The sequence below is a fragment of the Chenopodium album genome, chromosome 11, assembly GCF_948465745.1.
Source record: "Chenopodium album chromosome 11, dcCheAlbu1.1, whole genome shotgun sequence".
NCBI lineage: Eukaryota > Viridiplantae > Streptophyta > Magnoliopsida > Caryophyllales > Amaranthaceae > Chenopodium > Chenopodium album.
The window spans coordinates 27,782,845-27,792,536 of record NC_137844.1 but is presented as its reverse complement, the minus strand read 5'-3'; the positions used below and the strand labels follow the sequence as shown (position 1 = coordinate 27,792,536).

Below are 9,692 nucleotides of genomic sequence, written 5' to 3'. Positions count from 1 at the left end.
GACCAATTTGGGCATGGTTTAAACTTATGATTCATGCAAAGTATCCCTTGAGCCCTACTTGGGAGAAAGGCGTGAACGAGGTCTATGATTTTTCCTAACTAGTTTCTTACAAAAAAGCATGATGATAGGATCAACTCTAATTCAAAGGTCTTCCAAAAAGTCAGGAATTCAAATCCTAAAACACCCTAAAAAGTGTAAAGTCCTAGGCTTTTAAAGGACCATGGGCATAAAGGAGAAGGATCCCCTACGATGGGCACACCCTCCTTACACCTAGAAAGGTAAAAAATACCACCTCGAAGAGATGCTTTGTCCTTCCTAAATGGCTCGGTCACAATCTCAGGAGACAAGAGTCAAGTTCTAGATAAAGCATACAATAGTCAAGGATCCATGTGCCGCTCATTCAAAATATATAGAAGGCTAGAAAAGAATGAAATCTCACATGGTTGTACCAATAACTCACTATTAGTTTCAAATTCACCAAAGGGAGTAACTCCTACATACCACAAACAATTAGAATCCGGCTTTAAGGTCCCAAAAGTTCTAAATACACTACCTTAGCATACTCTATCCTAGAATCAACCAAACATACTCTCAAACTGCGCACACCGATACCGCATAGGAAACCAATCATTCAAACGTAAAAGGTCAGATGGTATTATGTCCAAAACATAAGCAAAACATTAAAGAAAACAAAAAGAAAGCCTCAAAATCATATTTTTGTATTTTTGAATTTTTAAAAAGAATAAAAAGAAAAAGGAAAATAGAAAAGATAAAGAAAAGTTCAAAGATTCATGCATATCATATGAATCCCAATCGTCATACAAGCGGTCATTCGACAACATCGCCAATGACCCCTAATACTATGGTGTTACAAAGCAAACATCCTCGAACCGTTAAACTCTTCCTAATCTAATCCTAATGTATGTAAACAAGGAACGAAAAGAAAGAAAAGAGGGAAATAAGAAACATCTCACCGAGTTATCAAACCTAAGCTAATAAAATCGGGGTAAAAGAAAATACCACCTCCATGAAGCTCTAAGCAAGAATTAGCATGAATTGTCAAAACCAAGTGAGAATGAAAAAGCGAATGGAACTATATTCAAAGAAAAAAGGTTAGTAACTTCAAAAAAAATAATAAGAAAGCAAAATCAAATTAAAAAGACAAATTAGCAAAATCAAACTAATCTACAAAGTAGCAAAATCAAAACAAAATAATAAAATAGCAAAACCAACTATACACTAAACTACAAGCATTTGGATTAAAGGGATTTGGATTCAAGGGTTTTGGATTTAGGGATTTGGATTAAAGGAGCAAAATCATCATCAACTCAGCATCATAGAGCAATCATCTCACCATCATAATCAAAAGATACTCAACAAGATATTCATGAGACACTCATGGAAAACAACAACACCCAACAACATCAATCAATAATCAAGACAAGAAATCACAAAGCATCAAGCCACTAAAGATCAAGGATATTCAACATCAACAAAATTGGCCACCGAGTCCCTTCCATAAGAATAATGTTCCCCCAAGCATAACAAAAATACATCTCTACATCCCATCAATACAAAACAAAATATCATATAATAAAAGGGATGGAGGAAAAATCACAAAGAGGGGGAACTAGCTACCACTAGGCCTGGCATCATCATTGTTGTCATCCTTATCATAGGAGAACCCGGATTGGGGACAATAAGGATCCCATCCCCCGGTGTAGCCAGGTGACCAACCATAGTGGCCCCTAAAATTGTCTTGTTGCAAAGGGGCCAAGTGAGTTAATTGCTCGGGCGACTCTAGTGGCAAAAGATGGGTGGGACCGGCATATGGGTAGTCAAGATCACCCCTATAGTCACTCCCACCTAGCACACAGTAATCATAGTTACTGTGCTCATTCGGGAAGGTGCAGATCTCGGTGTTGGACCCTTGAGGTCCTTGCCAATAAGGGTAGGTAAGCCTCCTATCACCCCCTCTAGACGGCACGGGACCGAGTTGAGGAGGGAAATAGGGGGAGTTAACCGCGGGGGTGATCTCCCCACGGTTAACACTAACATCATAAAGTTGTTGTTGTTGAATGAACATACCTTGTTGCATTTCATAGATGCCTCTTATTTGGTTGTAGATTGCCTCGAAGTCTTGGTCATACATCCCCTCCATGCGGATTTACATGCCCTTCATTTGGGCACTCAAAGCTTCTATGTCGGGGTCGGAGAATTGATGTTGTTGTTCTTAAGGTTAAGGATGTCTTGTTGTTGTTGTTGTGGACGATGTTGGTATTGTTGCTCTTCATTGAGGACGTCTTCCATTTCATCATCATCACCGGGGAGGCGATTGCTTTGGGGCACAAACCATACATTTGTAACATGCCGATGATGGGAGGTCAAGGAGGGGTTAGGAAGATAACAATGATGCTCACCCCTTTTCAACCAATCAAATACCTCTTCATCATTGTTCTTTGCTAAGAATTGAACTTGTTTGAGCTAAGAGATGTTGAAGTAAATAGAGTTGGCTTCCCCCACCAGAGTACAAGAAGCGAGGTACCGACCAAAACCAAGCTTAGTAGCTAATCTAGTTACCGTGCTACCACATTAAATATCCCCTGAATTCCTTCCATGCATGTCCATGCAATTCTTCAAGAATATGTGCCTAAAGTTAACCCTTCCTCGAAATTCCTCTCTAGTAGCCATCCAAAGAACCACCAACTCAGCCTTAGACATTTTACCCAAGTCTTGGTTTGGGAAGACCGAGTATCCCAAGAGTCGATGAAAAACACGAAGGCACAGTTTGAATATATCACTTGCTAGAGAGTAGCGAGCGGTGAACTCATTCAATCTCGAGATGTCATGCCACCATGCATTTTGAGCAAACCCATCAAAGAACTCATGCTTGGGAAAGAGAACATCCGCACCCGGACTGAAGTCAAGAGCCGTATTGAATTCGGCTAAAGAAAGAGTCTTCATCACATTGAAGAGTTAAAAAGAAATTTGGAAATCCTTGTCACCAAGCGGAGTAGAAGATAATGAAGCAAGAAACTCCCTCGTAAGCTCAAGGTAAGTTCGGTAACATGTGTTAACAAAGTTACCTATCTGGAGGTTATCAAACAAAACCCATAGGTCCTCATCGATCCTCAATTTGATCATACTCTCTTAATGATAAGGTCGAGAGGGATTTAGTGTTTGTTTTTTAAAGTCGGCAAAAAGTTGTTTATGGTTTGGATTAGCAAATCGTGTTTTTGGTAATGATAAAGGATCGTTGTTCGGTTGTGTTTGAGATTAGGGTGAATTTGTGGGTGAGGGTTCCTCAATTTTTACTTGTGTTTTTCTCTTTTTGGATGTGAGGGCTTTCATGATTTTGACATGTTTGCTCCACAAAGATAACAACTAAAATTCAACAAAAAATTCCTCTATCTACCACAATCACAAAATCAACAATGACACTACCACGCCACTTTCAAGTAAACCACCACACAATCACCAAGCTTACTACCAAGAATTCCGAAATTTAACTTCTTTAAAGAGCCACCAAATTTATAAATCATGCTATACAATCAACAACAACACAATGTGAGGCAATTTCAATTAACAAACAACAAATATGAGCATCTAAATTATCCAAACAATCATCACATTCAACAAAATCAATACTACTACTATTCACAAGTTTGAATAATCAAATTTTCACTACAAATTGATGTAATAATGCAAAATAAAGGTAGAGAAGATGAATATACCATACAAGAAGCAAATTTAACGAATTTTTGAGCCCTAAATTCAACAAAAATGAAAAACCCTAATTTGCTTTTCAATGAAGGAAAGAGAATAGAGAAGATGAAATGGAGGAAAGTAGTATGTATTTTGGTGAAATTGATGAAATTTGAGTAGAAATTTGGTGATTTTGTGAGGAAAAATGAAGATTAGAGAAGAATTTGAAGTATTGAGGTTAGGCTTTCGTGGGTAGAGAGAATAGGGGGGGGGGTGCGGACAATGATGAGGGTATGAGGGAAATGAGGGAAAGAAAGAAGAAAGAAGAAAATAAGGCTTGGTGCTGGGCACCTGCGCGGCCGCGTAGCAGGGGTGCGCGCTCGCGCTTCTTGACTGTGCGCCCGCGCCCCTGCTGCTTCTCTTGATTTCTTCTCTTGGTGCGTTCGACTACGGGATCTATGAATCTTTATCATCCCATGATTGTTGAACCCACTAAACATATCAGTTTCAAAATCACTTGACAATGGGTTCAACATCCCAAATTAATAAGAGCACCATAATGAACTCATCAAGCACAAATTTCCCTCACATTGAAGCACAATTTTTCCCAACTTACCTCCTTTATTACCTTACCCTTATAACTCGAAATTCATGAAAATCGAGCATACTCTCATCATTAATCACAAAATTCCTTCTCAGTATGCTCATGCTCGCTTAAGGGATCCAATTCCCATGAAAACAACCTATAAATCCAAACAAAAAAAAAAGTGAAAGAAAGAAAAGAAATCAAAAGAAAAATAAGAATGATAAAATCAAAAGAAAAAGTTAGAAAACCGGGTTGCGTCTCGGGAAGCGCTTGCTTAAGGTCCTAAGCTCGACCCTTCCTCCAAATCACGGAGGGTCAAAGAAAACCACTTTTTCCGAAGCGGTAGAGGAATCAAACTTCAGGCCTTTCTTTGGCAACTCCACTTCCTTGTTGGATGTATTCTCTTGTTTTGTAAATTCTGACTCAAACTCGCTTTGTTTCAATTTCATTTTTTTTCTTCATGAGAGCTCTCTTTTTCTTCTTTGTCTTCTTGCTACATGTAGTGGACGGTTTAGCACCATCAACACATTTGGAGTCATCTTCAACCTCTTTAGGATAGAGCTCAAACCATGAAGGTATATCAATCACATCCTCATCCACAAGTTTTGAGGACTCCATGTTATTTTCACTAATCCTCTTGCTTTCAACACTTAAAGGAATGTCATCACAAGCTTCAAGAACATCGTTAGTAGAAGACACAAACATGCATACATTGTCATTAGAATGAGGTGAATTGATACACATAATTCCTTTTACAAAAGACAAAAACTCATGCATCGACTTTAGCTCAAAAATTGCCATATTATTACCAACATGCAATGTAATAAGGCCACCTTTCACATTAATCAAAGCACCCGAAGTAGCTAAGAATGGTCTCCCTAAGATAATAGGTATATTGTCATCCTTCGCAATTTTAAGCACAATGAAATCAACGGGAATTGTAAACTAACCTATCTTGAGGGGGACATCCTCAACTCTTCCCTTAGGAAACTTAATAGAACGGTCAGCCAATTGTAAGGTCATATTGGTTGGGAGAAGCTCGCCTATCTTAAGCTTCTTAAAAACAGAATAAGGCATTATGCTAAAACTAGCACTAAGATCATAAAGAGCATTTTGAAACATTTTTTCATTAATCTTGCAAGGGATTGAAAAATATCATGGGTCTTTCATCTTTTCGGGCAAATCATTGTGAATAAAAGTACTACAACACTCCCCAATTTTCACCGAATCAACCTCATTACACTCTCTCTTTCCACTCAAAATTTCCTTAAGGAACTTAGAATATCTTGGCATTTGTGTCATAGCTTCGGTAAAAGGAATAGAGAAATGAACTTCTTTAAGCATATCAAAAAATCTCCCAAATTGCTCATCAATTTTGTTTCTAAAGAACTTTTAGGGATATGGAAGTTTGGGTTTGATCACATCCTCATGCAATTTTTCTTCAATTTTTTCTTCCTCTTTGGCCTCTTGACTCACCTTCCTTGACACATCAAGCTCTTTCTTCTCACGTGAATCACTCACATTCTCACCCTCCTTACTCTTCCTAGAAACACTCTATTCAAGCACTTTACCACTCTTAGTGGTAATTGAATACACTGGTTTCTAAGGAACTATCCATTGCCTTGAATTCTTGGAGCAAATTCGGATGTGGGTCCCCTTTGATTGTTATTTTGAAAATTGCCCCCATTTTGGATGCTCCAATTACCCCGATTTTGATTTTGGCCATTGTTTTGGTGATGGTTACCATAGCCTTGGTTTTGGCTTTTGTTTTCATACCCTTAACTTGATTGTTATAGCCTTGATTGTTATAGTTGCCTCGGAAATTTTGATTTCCTTGGTTTCTATAACCACCATTTTGGTTATAATTATCAAAGTTCCCTTGTTGGTGAGAATTTCTATTCCCAAAATTCATTTGTCCATCAAATCTTTGCCCATTGTTGTTGTTTAAAACAAATTTCACTTATTCACATTCATTCTTATCAACATCATCACAATTATCAAAAACATGTGGACAGTTAGAAGCATCATGGTCATATGATCCACGTACATCACAAACCAAACAACCATTTGGCATATTGTTTGAAGTAGAAGGAGGAGTTAAGTTAGAAGATGTACCTCTCCCCTTATTGTGGGAGGGAAGAATTGGTGCTTGTGATGAAGCATTCTCAAGCTTTGCTTAGATCGAGGTCATCTCCTTTCTCATGTTTGAAATTTTTGAAGACAAATTGTTGATGGCATTGAGATGGTAGATTAAATACACCATAGAACCACTCTTTCTTGTCGACTCTTTCTCACCCTCTTGCCAATTCATGTAGTGTCTCACTACATCCTCAATTATGTCCACCACCTCCTCTTCCGTCTTGTTCATGATAGGACCTCCGGCACCGACATCTAAGCAAGATTTTCCTTGACGGCTTAGACCTCCATAGAAGATTTGGATGATTTGATAGGTGGGAATCCCATGATGTGGGTACTTTCTTTGATACTCCTTGCACCTTTCCCAAGCCTCATATAAGCTATCATTCCCCTTTTGCTTGAAGCTTTGAATGAGCGTCCTATCTTCGGTCGTCTTCTTTTTTGGATAGAAACGAGATACAAACTCCTTAGTCACTTTATCCCATGTCCTTAAAGAGTTTTGCTTCACCTATTTGTCCAACCACTCTAGAGCACATCCAATAAGAGAAAAAGGGAAATGATTAAGTCGAATGAACTCTTGAGTAACCCAATTCACCTTGATGGTACTACAATACTTCTCAAACTCCTTAATATAGTTGAGGGGATTCTCATGCTTGGCTCCACTAAATTGACGCCTTTTTATCAATGTAATCATCGCCTGTCTAATCTCAAAGTCATTTGCCGGTGTTGTGGGAGGAGCCATTCCGCTTTCAAACCTATAGGATCCCAGAGTTCCCAACTCCTTCAATGCTACCCTCGGATTAGCAACCCATGCTTTCTCGTTCTTCTTCTTCTTCTTGATGGTCTTCATCTCTTGAGGGACTTGAGCTTATGGACCGATTAGCAACCCTTATCTTTGTTATGTTCCTCTCAATTTTTGGATCAAATGTCACTAAATTTCGATCTCGTTCCCTACGCATACAAATCTCAAAAGAAAATATTAATAACACGGCTACAAATGTAACCTAAAAGAAAGAAAATCTTTTTGTATTTTACAAATAAAATGGAATACACTCAATCAACAATAGCAAATAACCATGCCATTCCCCAGCAACGACAATTTTGAAGGGAGGAAAACCTAGGTCTTTGAGTTCTAAGACTCCTCCGATAAAACCAAATTTATAACCAATCCCAACCCTAGGTATAGGGGTAAGTCCGGGTCGAACCCAAGGGAATGAGGTATAAGCTATGGTCCCTAGTTAAGCTATTCCAAAATATTAAGCAAATGGTTTGGTCTAATCAATCAAATCAACACAATCAAAGCTAGAAATAGAAATCAATATCAAGGTACTAGGGATTTAGGACCACATGTATTCACGATAAACATGCCAATTTGTCGGGAAGTTGATCAATCAAACAATGCGAGGGAAAAGGGTATTTGCAGTCAAAATCACTTAAAGAGCTATATCCTAGGGTCAAGCTAGAGGTCTGCACAAATGACAATAAAAGGAAAATCGTAAAACAAGATCAATCGATAATAATAGCTTCCAAATCAATGTGTCGTATCAATGAAAACTACAATGCAATCTAACTTGATAATCAAGGTTAGCTACTCCTTAACGAATAAAACACATGCAGAAATTCCATCAACCAATTTAATTACAATATCAAATCAATAAAAATCCCCAAATTAGCAATAGCTTATCACTCATACATGCTTCACCACATCCCTAGCAAAGGAACTACTCATTACACATTATAAAATTGAAAAGTAAAACTAAACTAATCATCAATTTCATCATCAACATTGTAATCAAAATATCAACAATCAAATCAAACAATCTATAGAAATTCAACAATATATCAAAGATCAAACACTAAAATTAAATTAAAGAGAGAGGAATTCTTACAAAACTTTGATCCATATCAAAAGGAATGAAGATCAAAATATAGCATTCATCAAATACCAAGTTTCTCTCTCTAAAATCTAAGAACAAAGTTTCCCTAATTCTTGAGCTTTTCTCTCTAAAACTAGTCTAATTCTCATACAATTCTATTCATATTCTTCATGTTCTCTCTCTAAAAGGAAGAAAAATCTATATATAATAAAACTAACAAAGGAGAAGTTAGTTAGACGTACAAAAAGAACCCCAATAAACGCGCCCTCACCTCAATATGCGAGGCCACGAAGAAATAGGTATGGAACGGGGAAGCAGAATTGCGCGGCCGCACATCACACCTGCGCGGCCGCACCTTTGCCCTGTACGCCTGCATCGCCTTTGTGCGCTCCCGCACCTGGGAGCAGGGGAGCTCCTCTCGTGCGTCCATCGATGCTTTCGTGCACTCCACTTAATGAACATTGAGGGTGGCAGTTTCCAAAGGCCTTCACGGTGGGTTCAACACCATTTTTTATGCCCACGTAGCTTGAGAGCGTGGCCTAGAAGTCTTGGACTTTGAACCCCCTTAACATTTTGAGCTTCAAAGGGAGAGACCGACTTGCATTTTGAGCCTTACTGTAGGGAATATTTCAAGAATTACCCCAAACTTGAACCCCACTGTGATCATACACTTAAGCATGGTGGCGTCCAAAGGGAAGGAAGCTAGAGCAAAAGAGTCGCCAACAAGTTTTAGGAAGTTGTAAACCGTTCACAAGGTGAAGATTACACCCCTTAACGATCCATGAGATCGTCAACTCCAATAGGTCTTGAACCATGACTGGAAGTTCGGGGATGAAGGTACAAATCCAATCTAAAATAGAAAGAACCTGCCCTAATAATAGGCCTCTACTTCATTCTTCTCTTATTCATGTTCGCTTTCTGACTAACATGCAAACAACAGATTAACCCTAAACCTGTTTATCTATGTTGGTTGGATTTAATGCACAACTAAAACTATTATTGGTGATCACTTGAATTATAATCATATTAGCCCTAAACAAGATTATTAATTATCTTATTAAGCGTGATTACACGTACAAATTCCCTTTAAACCTGCATAAAAGGTGTGATCAAGCAATAACAATAATATAATCAAGCAACATGAATACAAATAATAATCATAACAATTATAATCATGTTAATAATAAAGCTATAATAGTAAGATCCTAGGCATGATACTAACAAGATTAATAACAAACCCTAGCATGTCACTAAGAAATAAAGATCAAAGCTTTAGCCCTGACATGATACTAACATGATATTAGAAAAGAGTAAAAGGCACCCAAAACATGATACTAGAAAGCAATAATAACATCCTAACATGATACTAGGAATTAAACACATTTAAA

The 9,692-nt window shown here is 38.0% G+C and overlaps 1 pseudogene; it reads left to right on the top strand.

Moving 5' to 3' along the window:
- The first annotated feature begins 6,747 nt into the window (after positions 1–6,747).
- LOC145569680 (small nucleolar RNA R71) lies at positions 6,748–6,845 on the top strand (annotated as a pseudogene).
- The last annotated feature ends 2,847 nt before the right edge of the window (positions 6,846–9,692 follow it).